Source organism: Erythrolamprus reginae, chromosome 4, assembly GCF_031021105.1.
Source record: "Erythrolamprus reginae isolate rEryReg1 chromosome 4, rEryReg1.hap1, whole genome shotgun sequence".
NCBI classification, from domain to species: Eukaryota; Metazoa; Chordata; class Lepidosauria; order Squamata; family Dipsadidae; genus Erythrolamprus; species Erythrolamprus reginae.
The window spans coordinates 118,383,688-118,401,798 of record NC_091953.1 but is presented as its reverse complement, the minus strand read 5'-3'; positions in this window follow the sequence as shown (position 1 = coordinate 118,401,798).

The following is an 18,111-nucleotide window of genomic DNA, read 5'->3' as shown; positions in this document are numbered from 1 at the left end:
GGTGGAATGCAGTTCCACTGGCAGAAATGAAGATGCATGTGCAGCTCCAGCTGGTTGGCGGCTGTCACTTCTTGGAGAGCTTGGCTCTCCTTTTTTTCCCTGCTGTTGCAGCTGCGTCTGAGCTCCTTGCTTTTTTCCTCTTTCCTCCTTCCTGGCCTTGGACGAGCTTCCCTCTCTCCTACCTGGCTCCCCTCCAGCCTCACGTGGTCACCTCCCACCTAAGGTGCAAGCAGAAGGTGTGGATGGATGTGGCACTGTCAGCATTTATGCTTCTGGCAGCACCCGTTCACCTAGCTACCCAGCCTGAGGCGGGAAGGCAACCCAGGAAGGAGAGCGCGGGAAACGTGAAGCAAATTGTCACCCCAGTGAGCAACACATGTAAGGTTGTAAGTCGAGGACTTAATAGCTCACTTGAACGATGATGATCCTTCAAGCCACTCCCACCTGATCACATTGCCAGCAAGCCATGCCTACCCAGTCATATGACCATTAAGCAACACCCACAAAATAAGCCACACCCACAGTGTGGCAATAAAATTTTTGGCTGCCCATTACTGTGTAAACCATATCAGGAAACCTACAGAACTAACATTGTACTTCTGAAATAGATCATAGTAAGAGAAACATACAAGTCTGCTAGTGATTTCCCTATTCCCCTTTTTGTACATCTGGGAGTCATGAAGAAGTCAATTGAAGGATCTTTTTAATTCTTTCCTGCCACCCTGACATTAACACATGCTTTGACCCTTGTTATTATCTAAATGGCTTATGGATGGTTTCTATAATGTCATCTACATGGCTTTCTACAAATGAGTAGAGTTTCTGAACGAATCCCTGTAGTCATAAGGAGTTCTAACAGCAGTAATTGCAACGAACTTTCAGTGCAATTGTTTGTTTGTTTATCAAACTTATTATTTCATCTTGGCAAACAACAATTAAATCCAATAGATAACATCAAGTGGTTGGCAAAGCTACTAAACCCACTTATACACCAGCAGAGAAACCAATATACAGAGGCCACATAACTACACAACACAGTCCTGGAAAAAGTACGATCTTAATAGAATAGAATAGAATAGAATAGAGAATAGAGAATGGAGAATGGAGAATGGAGAATGGAGAATGGAGAATGGAGAATGGAGAATGGAGAATGGAGAATGGAGAATGGAGAATGGAGAATGGAGAATGGAGAATGGAGAATGGAGAATGGAGAATGGAGAATGGAGAATGGAGAATGGAGAATAGAATAGAATTTCATTGGCCAAAAGTGTTTGGATACACAAAGAATTTGTCCTGGTGCACATGCTCTCAGTGTACATAAATCTGATATAAATCTCCTTGGGTCCAGGAGATTGTCAACACTTCTTTGAGGGAGGGGCCCTTTTCTTCATTGGTTGACAGTTAGGTTCTGAATGTAATTCAAGATTCAGTTAGCTTTCTGAGTTGGTGCAGAAAGCCATTTGAGCTTTCTGAGTTGGTGCAGAAAGAACATTGTTTGTGGTGCTTTTTTGATGATGTTTATACTCTTTTAAAGAGTTTGGAACAAGATATCTAAGGAGATGCAGTTCCTGGGGCCATGATTTTATTTATTTATTTATTTTATTTATTTATTCATTTCTCCAATACACAAATACATAGGAAGAAAAATAGACATGTAGTAATATATATAAGGGTAAAAGTGAACTTATAGGAGAGGATATATGAAAGAAAGAAAATATATATGATAAATGAGAGAAAGGATAGACAATTGGACAGGGGACGAAAGGCACACCAGTGCACTTATGTATGCCCCTTACTGGCCTCTTAGGAACCTGGAGAGGTCAATCGTGGAGACTCTAAGGGAGAAATGTTGGGGGTTAGGGGTTGACACAATTGAGTCCGGTAATGAGTTCCATGCTTCGATAACTTGATTGTTGAAATCATATTTTTTACAGTCAAGTTTGGAGCGGTTCGTATTAAGTTTGAATCTGTTGCATGCTCTTGTGTTGTTGCGGTTGAAGCTGAAGTAATCATTGACCGGTAGGACGTTGCAGCATATGATCTTGTGGGCAATACTCAAATCGTGTTTTAGGCACCGTAGTTCTAGGATTTCTAGGCCCAGGATTGTTAGTCTATTTTCGTAGGATGTTCTGTTTCGAGTGGAGGAGTGAAGGGCTTTTCTGGTGAAATATCTTTGATAGCCTTCTGGGTCATGCTACATGACATTACTCTAATTGATTGAAGCCAGATCATGCCAGATCTGTCAGATTTTACAGGAAGCACAATAAGAAACAAATAACTGAATGTTGAATTACATCCAGAAGCTAACTGGCAACCAATGAAGCTCACAGGGCATGAGTATTGCAAAGTCGTGGCATGACCTATTTCTCACTGCTCATGCCACTGTATTCTGACAAACTCTAGTTTCCAAATATTTCTCAAATGATCTATATAAACCAAATCTTAGTGATGCCCAGGGCATAATGACTCTAGGAATCCAATCTTCGGAGAAGGGCGGCATACAAATCTAAATAATAATAATAATAATAATAATAATAATAATAATAATAATAATAATAATAATAATAATAATAATATGTTGGTTTGGACCCATAGACCAGCTATTTTTCAAAGGTTGGATTTTGACCTATGTGATAAGCTTCAGCAAATTGTTAGATTCTTTAATTTCTCACCTAATGCTCCAGAAAATAATAATTAAAAAATATTGGTGCCTTGTAGTATCTAACAACATAAGACTTAGGGTAGGCAAATAGTAAGCCTTTGATCTTCATAGAAGCCGTATTCCAAACCTGAGGCTGTTCCAACATCCCCTTGTCTTCATCCATTTATTATTAATATGACTACCTGTTTGCCAGAAGATAACTAACAAGGGTACAAAACTAAAATAACAAATCATGAAAATGGTAAAAATTGAGTTTCAATTGGAAAAGTAATAATGTGTTTAATGGAGAGTCTCAGTCATCCAGATCATGATTGTTTCCAAGGTGCTTTTTATTTTCATTCATTCATTCATTCATTCATTCATTCATTCATTTATATTTATTTATATTTATTTTTATTTATTTTTGAATAAGTACACACAAAACAAAACAGACATAAAACTAACATTTGGGGTATTTTTAGCTCCTTTTCTGCAGGAGGCTGTTATCGGATATACGTACATTATACATTGCATTGTTATATGATTACATAGTCTTTGCTTATACTATACATAAAATTACTTTAAGGACTTTTATTAAACTACTAGACAGTATCCCTGTGTAATTTTACTTCATTTATCATTTCTTTATTTTAACCAATTGTAACATTTATTCCATATTTTGAAATGATCAGATTACTCTTTTTCCTTTCAATTTTTCCAAGGTGCTTATTCAAAAGGCAACTTGACTGTTTTTCTCTTCCAATAACATCTTCTTCCTTAACATAGTACAATTGCCTTCTGAAAAAGGCAATTTATTGAGCACATTATTATCTTTTGAGAAGAGAACAGAACAGAACAGAAAGAACAGAGTTGGAAGGGACTTTGGAGGTCTTTTAGTCCAACTCCCTGCTTAGGCGGGAAACAAGTGGTTATCCAACATCTTCTTTAAAACTTACAGTGCTGGAGATTCACAACTTCTGGAGGCATCTTGTTCCACTGATTAATTGTTCTAACTGTCAGGAAATTTCTCCTTAGTTCTAAGTTGCTTCTCTCCTTGATTAGTTTCCACCCATTGTTTCTTTTCCTGTCCTCAGTTGCTTGGGAGAACAGCTTGATTTTCTCTTCTTTGTGACAATCCCTGAGATATTGGAACACTTCTATCGTGTCCTCCCTGGTTCTTACTTTCATTAAAGTAGACATACCCAATTCCTGCAATCATTTTTCATATGTTTTAGTCTCCAGTCCCCTAATCACCTTTGTTGCTGTTCTCTGCACTCTTTCTAGAGTCTCAACATCTTTTAAAATATTTGGAAACCAAAACTGAATGCAGTATTCCAAGTGTGGCCTTATCAAGACATTATAAAATCATATTCGGAGAAGGGCAGCATGCAAATCTAATAAATTGAATTGAATTGAATTAGCAATTCACATGATTTTGATTCTATCCCTCTATTTATGCAACCTAGAACTGTGTTGGGTTGGTTTTTTTTTCTTTTTGACAGCTGCTGCACACTGCTGTCTTGTATTTAAATGGTTATCCACTATGACCCCTAAATCCCTGTCTTAGTTACTACTGTTGAACAAGGTACCACATTTACTGTACCTGTGCATTTTGTTTTTCTTGCCTAAATGTAGAATCTTACTTTTTCACCATTGAATTTCCTTTTGTTAGATAGCACCCAAAGCTCATGTCTGTCAAGATCCTTCTGTATCTTGAGCCCATCTTCTGGAATGTTGACTATTCCTCCAGTTTGGTATCATCTGCAAATTTGATGAGTTTCTCATCTATCCCCTCATCAAAGTCATTGATGAAGATGTTGAAGTGTACTGAGCCTTCAACAAAGACTTGGGGTACTCCACTGCATATTTCCCTCCATGTAGATACAGTTCCATTGAGCATTACACGTTGAGTACAGTTGGTCAGCCAGTTTTCAATCCATCTGGTGGTATTGCTGTCTAACCCACATTTTTCTATTTTTTCTTGTAATAGGTTATGGTCTACTTTATCAAATGCCTTACTGAAGACCAGAGGAATGCTGTCGAATGCTTTATCGACAGCATTCCTCTGTTCTATTAATTTTATCACTTTGTCAAAGAATGAAATTAGATTAGTCCGGCATGATCTGTTTTTGATAAAACCCATGTTGGCTTTTGGTTATTACCTTGTTTGCTTCTAGGTGTTCATTGATTCATTGCTTGATTATCTTTTCCAGAATCTTCCCTGGTATTGAGGTCAGGCTCATTGGTCTGTAGTTTCCTAGATCTATTTTTTTTCTTTTTGAAGGTGGGAGCTATATCAGCTCATTTTCAGTCCTCTGGCAGTTCCCCAATGCTCCAGGATCTTTTAAATATATAGTTCAATGGTTCTGAGATCTTGTGTGAAGGAAATGCTCTGCCGTTAATTGATTTTGAGATTTGTTGTTGATGATGTTGCTTTTCAGTCTATCAGCCAATCATAGAATTCCTCAGTAGTCCCCAATCCAACCCAAGCTAATGCTGCTTACTACATTGCTACATTAGGCATACAGGCCAACTCTTTTATAAATAGCTGATATTCCCCCGAGTCTACCCAGAAAAGTCTATCAGATGATGTTTCCAGTTCTTTTTGAGCCATCCTGGTGCCTGAGGAGAAAACTACTTTAAGAATGGATTACATGCCTGGCATGTCTATGTGGTGTAGAAGGAATTAGGGGATTGTGCTGCTACCCGATGATAAAATCCTATGCTCCTATCCCTCAGTGAGCAATCCATTCATGTTTATTTTCCTTGAATGCATTGTGAACTTCCTTGTCCTTGCCCAGTATATAGAAAATACCACTCCAAGAAAGAGAAATAAACAAATGAACAGAAGAATATTTGGGTAAAACATACAGCCTCAGCCATACTAACAAGATCATACGCATGGGATCCTGTTTGGAATATAGAATGGCTTAGAGCAAGTTGGATAGATAAAGCTTGGAACACATACATAAATATCTGAATGTTGAGAGTCGGGAAGAATGGGGGTTTATTGTGTGGCTGGGCTGGGATAATATTCTTTCTGAAATGAGCTTCAGCTGTTACCAAAGCAAGTGCCTAAGGGAACATTATGTCCATATAGATGGAGTGTGTGTATATGTGTGTGTGTGTTTGTGACACACACACACACACACACAGAAGGGGAAGAGAGAAAGAGAATTTTAGAAATAACAATGGGAAAACAAGCAGAGTGGAAAAGCTGTAGGAATATAAGAAATTGCAGCTCTGATTGAGAAATAAAAATGCAAATGTAAAAATGAATAATAATTATTGCTGGATCTGTCCAAGGATTTACATAGCACAGTGTTCTGTTCCCAAAGTTGCCAACCAGATGTCTATGTGAAGGTCACAGATAGGACAGGAAAATAATAGCATCCTTCCACATAATTAGCTTAGTCTCTAAAAAACCGAAACAACCTCTTTTATTTTAATAGACGAGATTCTAAAATGCACAGTGCTGGTATTTTAAGCTTGGCACCAAATAGATAAATATTACTCCATCACTCATCCTTTGATTGCGCAGTGCATGCTCATCAAGTATTAGTGGACTGTCCACCATGGAAAAAAAGAAAAGAAACAACTTCCCACAATGGATAATTAGTCAGCTTACTTCTGAAAGTAAATTAATGAGTAATACTTGTAAGCAAGAGATATAAAAGTAAATAGTAGGGAAATTTTCCCAGGAGTACATTTGAACTGGAGACCAGAACATAATTACAGTGAAGCACAAATTGGTTATTGACAGCATTAGAGGGAAAGAGAGGCCTAAAGAGGGAAGGGAATACAGTCCCTCTTTTAAAGTTATACAAATTAGAGTTTACATGTGATTGGACCGAGCAGCAACACTTTGGATTTGAGCATAGAGAGAACAAGTCACTCATGCCCTTATCACTTCGAGACTCGACTACTGTAACCCTCTCTACATGGGGCTACCTTTGAAAAGTGTTCTGAAACTTCAGATCGTGCAGAATGCAGCTGTGAGAGCAATCATGGGCTTCCCTAAATATGCCCATGTCACACCAACACTCCGCAGTCTGCATTGGTTGCCGATCAGTTTCCGGTCACAATTCAAAGCCCTTCATGGCACCGGACCAGATTACTTCAGGGACTGCCTTCTGCCACACGAATCCCAGTGACCAGTTAGGTCCCACAGAGTGGGTCTTCTCTGGGTCCCGTCAACTAAACAATGCCGCTTGGCGGGACCCAGGGGAATAGCCTTCTCTGTGGCGGCCCCGGCCCTCTGGAACCAACTCCCCCCAGAGATTAGAATTGCCCCCACCCTCATTGCCTTTTGTAAGATACTTAAAACCCACCTCTGCCCTCAGGCATGGGGGAATTAAGATTCCATCTCCCCCTAGGCCTTTACAATTGTATGCATGGTATGTTGTATGTATGTATGTTTTTTTAATATATTAAGGGGTTTTTAATTCACTTTTAGTATTGGATTATTATTGTATACTGTTTGTGATTGCTGTTAGCCACCCCGAGTTTTCGGAGAGGGGCGGCATATAAATCCAATAAATAAGTAAGTAAGTAAGTAAGTAAGTAAGTAAGTAAGTAAGTGAGTAAGTAAGTAAATAAGTGTTTGACTGGATATAGTACATAATTTACCTAATGAGGCAATTAGTAATAACTATGAGGTAATAAGCCAGGACTACAAACCTGGGGTGGTGGTGTTAGAACAATGAGGCAATATTTCATGAACATCATTTCCTTCGAGAAAGATATTGTTATGTGTTTATCAAACTGTCCCTGATTTCCAATGTTCATCTCGTAATATCTTTTTTTCCTCAGCCTATCAGCATTTTGTGCCTTCTAAAAAAAGGTTTATGGCTGAGCCGGCACTTTAGTTTCCTTGGGAAAATACCTTTGGAGAGGTGATAACTGTCTAATTTTATCCCTAACTGAGCTAGTTCTTTATTTTCTATGGGAAGATGTACTTGAGTTAAGGACTTTTTTTTTTGCTAAACCCTTCAAATTCTCTTTTATAATCCACCAATTTCATTTTAGCAGATGGTAACAGCAGGGTGACTTTAAGCTTGGAAACTTAACAAGATTGGGTATAGGTATTACTTGGATGAAAGACATTAAACTAGACAACGCAATTCATGTTACAGTCTTCATATGTTTTAGCCTCCAGTCCCTTAATCATCTTTGTTAGTCTCCTATGCTATTTTGGTAGATTCAATTCAAATTAAGAAATCAAGTTCAACTGAAAGAAAACTTCCATTTAAAAAAAGTACAACATATTGATCCATTAATGTGATGTCCATGTGATCCGCTAGAGTCCATAACTTAGACAATCTAAATTGCATGCCTGAACAAGGCTGGGATTTTTCTAGTTTGCGAGTTATATCTTTTTTGATACACCATTGATATTGGTTGGCTGATAGATATCTACTTCTTTTTTTTAAAAAAAGAATACCTCCAGTTCATTTTCTGTATTTCTTGCTTCAAAATAATAGGGAAGCAAAATAACCATTTTCTGTTTTGTGGGTCCTGCAGTTTCCTGCTTTTTGCTATTTATTGTGTCATTACTTCTAAACTTGTTTCTGATTTTGAAACTTCATAATGAAAGGAATCCATGGGATGGGGGTGACAAAAAGTCACAACAATGGCTGTAACCCACAGCCAAAGTGCACCCCTCTTCCAAATGAGATGAGATGAGATCAAAAGAGTTGTGCTTTGAGCATAAATTTGCAATGGACATCTTTATTTTTTTTCTCAGTCCTTCACCCCAGACAACCATGAACCTGGTCATAAACATTTTGTCCAGTGTGATCTTATTTCAGTCAGCAGTGCTATCAAATTACTTTTGTGGGATATTGAGATGACCTATAAGATATGGAAATATGAATCTATTGCATTTAATTATGTCATATCAAAGCATTATCAAGTCACATTAAAGCAATAACAATATTTATGTATGTATGTATGTATGTATGTATGTATGTATGTATGTGTGTATGTATGTATTAGATTTGTATGCTGCCCCTCTCCGAAGACTCGGGGCGGCTAACAACAATAAAAAAGACAATGTAAACAAATCTAATATTAAAAATAATCTAAAAAACCCCAATTTAAAGAACCACTCATACATACAAGCATACCATGTATAAATTCTATAAGCCTAGGGGGAAGGGAAATTTCAATTCCCCCCTGCCTGATGACAGAGGTGGGTTTTAAGGAGCTTGTCGAAAGGCAAGGAGGGTGGGGGCAACTCTGATATCTGGGGGGAGCTGGTTCCAGAGGGTCGGGGCCGCCACAGAGAAGGCTCTTCTCCTGGGTCTCGCCAAACGACATTGCTTAGTTGACAGGACCCGGAGAAGGCCAACTCTGTGGGACCTAACCGGTCGCTGGGATTCGTGCGGCAGAAGGCGGTCCCGGAGATATTCTGGTCCGATGCCATGAAGGGCTTTATAGGTCATAACCAACACCTTGAATTGTGACCGGAAATTGATCGGCAACCAATGCAGATTGCGGAGTGTTGATGTAACATGGGCATACCTTGTGAAGCCTATGATTGCTCTCGCAGCTGCATTCTGCACGATCTGAAGTTTCCGAACACTTTTCAAAGGTAACCCCATGTAGAGAGCATTACAGTAGTCGAACCTCGAGGTGATGAGGGCATGAGTGACTGTGAGCAGTGAGTCCCGGTCCAGATAGGGCCGCAACTGGTGCACCAGGCAAACCTGGGCAAACGCCCCCCTCGCCACAGCTGAAAGATGTTTCTCTAATGTGAGCTGTGGATCGAGGAGGACGCCCAAGTTGTGGACCCTCTCTGAGGGGGTCAATAATTTCCCCCCCAGGGTTATGGACGGACAGATGGAATTGTCCTTGGGCGGCAGAACCCACAGCCACTCCGTCTTATCCGGGTTGAGTTTGAATAATACATTTTCAGTAATAAAATAAACAATTTCATCTAAGCATCCCTCCATAAATTATTCCTCAGGTGAATGTTGTCCAGAACAAGGTATTAGTTGAACAAACAGGTAGATTTTTATGCCAAAATCTACCTATTGGTTCAACTGATACCTTGTTCTTCCTTACTATAATGTGCTATGATTTCCCAAGGCAGCAAACCTATTTCTTCATTTAACCAATGCTGAATTTCTTGCAATCTAACGGGGATATTTTTTTTTCTACTGATTCTCATTTCTGCTCCTCTAAACAAGGGCAAATGTTGACCCAGTTTTTAGGAAATGAATTTACCGGTACTCCCTAATTTATTTCACTGTGATGTTCACTAACATCTAAAATTTAATGTAATTTCAGTGGTTTTCCTTATCACTCTACAAAATCAAATACTTTAAGATTTCTGGAAGCAGACAGAGCTCTTTGTATATTACATCAGTAACTGACAACTTGGCAAGGTTTTAATTATAAACTCTTTCTCTTATGATTCTTAATTTCTGAAACAATTATCTTTTAATACAACCTGGTAATTTCAATTATAATATCCTAATTATGCTGATCCGAAAACACAGTGAGTGATGGCAGAATAATATGTAAGATTACTTTCCTTGCTATTACCCCCCCCATGAATAAAGATGAACAAAATCTTGTAAAAAAACCACTTTTTGAGAAAAGACAATGAACTATGGTAAGTAATAGCTTTCCTGGAGCAATGCTTAAAATAATCTTGAAGATTGGTTTGTCTTATGGATAGGTTTGCCTATCCATTGTTTCAAGTAGACACAATCAGTGAGCCTGAAGGAAATCCTGACAGGTTTAAGTTCAATTAAAGTTTCATCTAATCGCCTTCCTTGATTTGAATTCTAAACATGGTTTGAACCCTGCAAAATGAGATCTTGTCAACTCAGAAGGAAAACGTTCGCCCAGGTTCGCCTTGTGCAACAGTTGCGACCCTACTTGGACCGGGAGTCACTGCTCACGGTCACTCATGTCCTCATCACCTCGAGGCTTGATTACTGTAACGCTGTCTACATGGGGCTACCTTTGAAAAATGTTCGGAAACTTCAGATCGTGCAGAATGCAGATGCGAGAGCAATCATGGGCTTTCCCAAATATGCCCATGTTACACCAACACTCCGCAGTCTGCATTGGTTGCCGATCAGTTTCCGGTCACAATTCAAAGTGTTGGTAATGACCTATAAAGCCCTTCATGGCACCGGACCAGATTACCTCATTGACCGCCTTCTGCTGCATGAATCCCAGTGACCAGTTAGGTCCCACAGAGTGGATCTTCCCCGGGTCCCGTCAACTAAGCAATGTTGCCTGGCGGGACCCAGGGGAAGAGCCTTCTCTGTGGCGGCCCCGGCCCTCTGGAACCAACTCCCCCCAGAGATTAGAACTGCCCCCACCCTCCTTGCCTTTCGTAAGCTACTTAAAACCCACCTCTGCCGCCAGGCATGAATTGAGATCCTCTTTCCCCCTAGGCCTTTACAATTCTATGCATGGTATGTATGTATGTATGTTTGGTTTTTATATTAATGGATTTTTAATCATTTCTAATACGAAATTACTATTGTACACTGTTTTATTGTCGCTGTTAGCCGCCCCAAGTCTCCGGAGAGGGGGGGCATACAAACAAACAAACAAACAAACATAAATAAATAAATAAATAAATAAATAAATAAATAAATAACAGTCTCAAAATGGGTGAGCAGTGCAGTCAGGCGGTAGGGAAAGCAAGTAGGATGCTTGGCTGCATAGCTAGAGGTATAACAAGCAGGAAGAGGGAAATTGTGATCCCGCTTTATAGAGCACTGGTGAGACCCCATTTGGAATACTGTGTTCAGTTCTGGAGACCTCACCTACAAAAAGATATTGACAAAATTGAACGGGTCCAAAGACGGGCTACAAGAATGGTGGAAGGTCTTAAGCATAAAACGTATCAGGAAAGACTTAATGAACTCAATCTGTATAGTCTGGAGGACAGAAGGAAAAGGGGGGACATGATCGAAACATTTAAATATATTAAAGGGTTAAATAAGGTTCAGGAGGGAAGTGTTTTTAATAGGAAAGTGAACACAAGAACAAGGAGACACAATCTGAAGTTAGTTGGGGGAAAGATCAAAAGCAAAATGAGAAAATATTATTTTACTGAAAGAGTAGTAGATCCTTGGAACAAACTTCCAGCAGACGTGGTAGATAAATCCACAGTAACTGAATTTAAACATGCCTGGGATAAACATATATCCATCCTAAGATAAAATACAGAAAATAGTATAAGGGCAGACTAGATGGACCATGAGGTCTTTTTCTGCCGTCAGACTTCTATGTTTCTATGTTTCTAAATAAAAAAAACAGTTAGTACCAGTTAGCTGGTTACAGCTAAAAGCAACTTATTTATGGGTGGAGGTACAGAATTAATGAGCACTTTGATCACAAGTTGTCTTTTTGTTTCATTGCAGGTAATCTGATTGACTTTGACTTTCTGGCACACCTGTTGAGCCAGGTGTTAGTCCAGTTTTGCTGTACATATCTTGGAAAAATAAGGAATGACTCACTCTTCATCTATCACTTCCTTTTCCCCAAACCATTAGTATTGACTAAGCCTGTCACTTCAATCAAAACAATAATTTGTATCCTTTGCCATTATAGCAATAAAGATAGTTTAGTTTAAGTGAAGACTTTTACTGTCAATTTGGTAAATTTCAGTTTTGATGTTCAACATCATGCCTTCACTTTCATTTCTACTATCAGAGGACAAAAATCAATAAGCAGCCAAAAGCCAAGCATAACCTGCTATTACATACTACATCTGACACTTTAATCAATACACAGTGAGTGGCAAAAGACAAGAAATGGCAAAAATGCATTTGCTTTACATCCTTTTATTAATTGTTCCTTTTTCAAATGCTTGACATATTTTTTTTTTCATAATTGTTCCGAATGCGACCACATTTAAAAAAAAAAATAGGAGGAAAGTTAGAATATATAGATACAAATATGCTACTATTTCTTTCCCCCCATATGATGTAAAAGTTGAAATGTATTACCATATAAGGTAAGGTAGAATATAAAGCATGTTCATGCTGAATCATTGGTTGTGAACTGCAATGTGATTGGGCCAGAGCATTATAATATGCAGATCAACTTCACCATTCCCTTGTTGGTCATTGTTGATCTCGTTGCTCATTGATGGTCATTTGCAGTAGATGGGGGCTGGAGTAGTTTGATCGTGAGTTAGATATTGAATATAACTCAGATAGTGATACGAAGAAACCTGGATAGGTTTAGTATCTACTAGAAACCTGGATTGGTTTTGTATCTACTTGCAACCTGGATTGGTTGAATATCTATTTGTAAGTAAGCTTTATCTATCTATCTATCTATCTATCTATCTATCTATCTATCTATCTATCCATCCATCCTTCCTTCCTTCCTTCCTTCCTTCCTTCCTTCCTTCCTTCCATCCATCCATCCATCCATATATTTATTTATTTATTTTGTCCAATACACAATGAGGGTTTTAGTGGGTATATATCTATATACACATAGTAAAATACATGATGAAGGTTATAGAGGTGATACTCATAGTAAAATATATTTAAGAGATAATAGAAAAGAAGTTATAGTAATAGAACATATCAATGAAAGAATAGAAGAGATATAGGAATAGAAGAAAGGTATAGGAGATATAGGAGAGCAATAGGACAGGGGACGGAAAGCACTCTAGTGCACTTGTACTCGCCCCTTACTGACCTCTTAGGAATCTGGGTAGGTCAACCGTGGATAATCTAAGGGTAAAGTGTTGGGGGTTTGGGATGACACTATGGAGCCCAGTAATGAGTTCCACGCTTCAACAACTCGGTTACTGAAGTCATATTTTTTACAGTAAAGTTTGGAGCGGTTAATATTAAGTTTAAATCTGTTGTGTGCTCTTGTATTGTTGTGGTTGAAGCAGAAGTAGTCACCGACAGTCAGGACGTTGCAGCATATGCAGCTGAATATAGCTGATGTAATATATTCTGATATCTTATCTAGTCCTCCTGTGTTACTCTGCTTATATATATCCAGACATTAACAAATATAATGGGCAGTGTAGATTCAGTAAATCCTCAATATGAGAATAATCAAAAGGACAGAATCTTTTTAAGAGGTATTTGCTAGTCATTACTATTGGAAAGACTCATAATTTCATATTTGCAAATGCTAGATGAAGTCTATAGTAAATTACATTAATTACTTGGATGTTTATGCTTTTTCAACATGCCACAACAAACTCTTGAGTATTGTTCTGAATAAGATTTTTATCTATATAGATTCCAATTTAGATACATAACAGCTTAAATTTCAAAGAAATTGGATAATTCTTAAATTCAAAACACTTGTATAGTGAATACTTATCTAACAGTTTATATAAAACAGATTTTCAATGATCTTGTTGGATCTAAGCCTTTCCTATCAACATTTGGGATGCTTTAGAGATACATATTTATTGAAATTGCAGAGAACATTATCAAGATAAGTTTTAACTGACCAGTCAAATATTAGAAGGAATTCCATCTAGTTCTAAACATCTTGTTAAATAAGCATTTGTCTGATAAATTTCTGTCCCACATATTTATGTTTTTCCTATAGAACAATTTTAATCCTGATGTTACTAATCAATCTCATTTTGTATGGTAAAAAATCATGATTGACCCCGGTGTGTTATTGTTATTATTATTTTAACATGATTTGTTTACCAGTACTTTATTGAATACTATACGTCATTGTTTAAATTGTTCCACTCTTTCGGGTGATCTCCCAAAGGGACACCTCCAAAAAACCACAACCTTTTAAACATTTTGGTCAAACCAAATTGTGCTGCCAACTGAGGAATCATATTATTATTGCGGAGTAAAATTATTATTTTCTGGGAACCTAGAGACAGTTGCAAAAATTCACATATAAGGAATTATTATATTAATATAAAAATTAAACTGTATCATGATGCATCCTTGTTTATTCCTTAAAATCTGAATAAATATTGTCTCCTTGCAGAAAATGTATTACAGTATAATTGCTGCACTAAATACAATAGATGAACATTTAAGTCAGTATCGACTAATTTTGTCCATACCTAATTTATATTTACTGATATAAAGGCGGCAGCCGAATGAACAGATGGTACTTTAGAGGTGAAATGAAATAAAAATTTGCAGTGATCAAGCATGCTTTGCCTTTCTCTGAAATCTATTTATCCATTATAAATATTCATGTTAATCTCTACCCAATCTTCATTTTGTCAAACAGTACTTTAGCACAAAGTTTAGCACAAATATACAGAAGGTTAATTGTTGGGATTGTGTTTGTCTCCTTTCATATAAAAATTCCAACTGGTTAATAGAAGTGAAAAGTTTAATCTGCAAAGGTCGACACCAACTGGTATCTCATGTTTATACTCCATCCATATCTTTACCTAGGGCCTTAATAGATATAAAAGAAGTAATAGGTTTTGATACTTGATTTATAGAACCATGAGTTGCATTGATCCAAAGTTCACTCACAAAGAAACTCAATAGGGAAACTGATAGGAAATTGGAAGTTGTTCCTGCTTTACATATTTTTTCCTGCCCATCACCTCTCACCCTTATAAGACCATGGTTGTTGCATACCAAATCCCCTTCTCTTGAATGGGTGGAGCAGATCTTCATTGAAAAGGATCCCCTCTTTGTTTTGCTGTTGTTTTTATTTACATACAAGTTTGGAGCTCTTGGAAAGAAAGGATGTTAGTACATAAGAGCAGTTTAGACAATAGATCTTGAATTTATACAATCTGTATATTACCACTAAATAAAGTGTGGCCTTTCCCACTTGGTTTCCTTTCTGAAGCAAGATATACCTTATAAGACACCCCATGAGTTGCGGGGGCATCATTTCAGAGATATTTCCTTACCTGAACACAGAAGCTGAATTATGATATCCTGCTTATCCTGCCATATGTTATCCACTTTTCTGAAGGTAAACACTAGGAAGTATTTCAGATATTACCATTGCTTCTTCTCCCTCTATTGGCGAGGGGGGCGTTTGCCCATGTTTGCCTGGTGTACCAGTTGCGGCCCTATCTGGACCTGGACTCACTGCTCACAGTCACTTACGCCCTCATCATCTCGAGATTCGACTATTGTAACGCTCTCTACATGGAGCTACCTTTGAAAAGTGTTCGGAAACTTCAGATCGTGCAGAATGCAGCTGCAAGAGCAATCATGGGCTTCCCCAGGTATGCCCCCGTTACTCCAACACTCCGCAGTCTGCATTGGTTGCCGATCGGTTTCCGGTCACACTTCAAAGTGTTGGTTATGACCTATAAAGCCCTTCATGGCATCGGACCAGAATATCTCCGGGACCGCCTTCTGCCGCACAAATCCCAGTGACCGATTAGGTCCCACAGAGTTGGCCTTCTCTGGGTCCCGTCGACTAAACAATGTCATCTGGCGGGTCCCAGGGGAAGAGCCTTCTCTGTGGCGGCCCTGACTCTCTGGAACCAGCTCCCCCCGGAGATTAGAACTGCCCCCACCCTCCTCGCCTTCCATAAATTCCTTAAAACTCACCTCTGCCATCAGGCATGGGGGAATTGAGGCATTCCCCCCTCCCCCGGGCCTATACGATTTATGTCTGGTATGTCTGTGTGTATGTCTGGTTTAATAATGGTTTTTTTAAAATGTTTTTTAAATTTATTAGATTTGTTATGAATTGTTTTATTGTATGCTGTGAGCTGCCCCGACTCTACGGAGAGGGGCGGCATACAAATCTAATAAATAAAATAAATAAAAAATAAATTGTTATCCTCCTTAAAGAGCTAACACCGCATTTTTTTTTCCTGTTCTTTTTTTTTTTTTTGACTGAGAACTATTCAAATCTTTTTCTCCTGGTCCTCTTTATTATATACTACCAATTCAGATACCAATTAACAGATGTTTACCCAAAGCTGTATTTAGGTGTTTTCCGTACAAACAGTAGGTGCTGAGAAGGGAATAGAAATCTGAGGTTTCCCAGGGTTTTGCCTTGAACAAAATAGCTGTTAATTTTCTCTCTTCTACCCTCCCTCCATAATAAATATCCAAGATCCCTGCTATTATTTCATCCAATGAGAAACTTTGTTTGATGCATTAACAAAATAATACAACTGACATATGAATCAGTTAAAGACAGCAATTGAACAATGTTAACAATTTAAATTATTTCTGCATTTTAATCAAATTACATATTTGTAGTAACTGATTTTAGGATCTCAACATTAGAGTCTAATAATCTTCCAATGGTTGGAGGAAATAGAATGTGCCTTTTTTTCTCCATAAATGCTTGGGGATAGAACCATTGGATGGAGGAAGAGGAGGGGTGGTGGTTGGGGGGGTAGGGCGAGAGGGAGGGAAAAGAAATAATTCTTGGCTGCTAAGTAGTAAACAATCTTTTCCCTAGAGTCATTTGTGCTCCATTAAATGAGCTTTTGAATCAAACGTTGAAGCAAAGGTATATCTTTTTGTGCGACATAATGAGGCTTCATGACCAGGAGGTTATACTAGAAGTCCTCCCACAATGATTCTTTAACAAATTGCAAATGTGCTATATATCCATAGCTGCCAGATAAAATTACCACTAATATGCCACCAAAGAGGGATAGGAAATAAGGATGAGTTCCAACAATGCCCTATTTAATACACTGTACTCTATGAAAAATATCCCTCTCTAATATAATGGAAAGGGTTTTCTAAACGTAGAATATTTGGAAAAAAAATGAAGCTAAGTTGTCAAGTGTTAGCTATGAAGTACTGTCGGGTCTCAATTGTCAGATAATGGATTTTGAGAGGAAACACAACTAGGTATAAAAACAGATATTTGGATAACATTTAGCCAATGTTCAATCCTAGCCATTAGTTAGGTAATTGACTCTAGGGTGGGTAGGCATTATCTCAAATGTGTGCTCCAAACACTATGAGCTTGTTTTCTTGGATTTACATTCTATTTGCAATTTTTGCACCATTAGCCTTTGCTTTGATACACTCTTAAAAGCAGAGTAGTCTATGTAAAAGCAATTATGTCTTTCTTAAAATTAATGAATACCCCTTCTTGTATATTCTTATTGCTCTGAAAACGTTTGATGCCTTCATTAATTTAGATAGGCTTTAAGAAAAATGTAGAGTGTTTCATGCAGAGTAAGATTACAAATATTAGTTGTTTGTAATATTCACTTGCTGTTTCCCCTATCAGTAGGACATTTCTCTTTATACAAGGTAACAACAGCTGTTATGCTTATGTCTTATATACAAAATGTCTGGTTAACCATCCTGAAAAAGAAATTTCAGGCTAGATAAGCTCTAGTTTAAAGCAAAAATGTTCTTTTCTAATATTCTCAGGGTTTTCGGTAATTCTGAGGACCGTATTTAAAACGGACCCTATGATAAAGCCTTCAAAACTATCGTTGTTAGCTTATATAGAGTAATGCACCATCCAGAGAAGACAGGGCAAGATGACCATGCACTTTTCAAACTGTCTGTAGT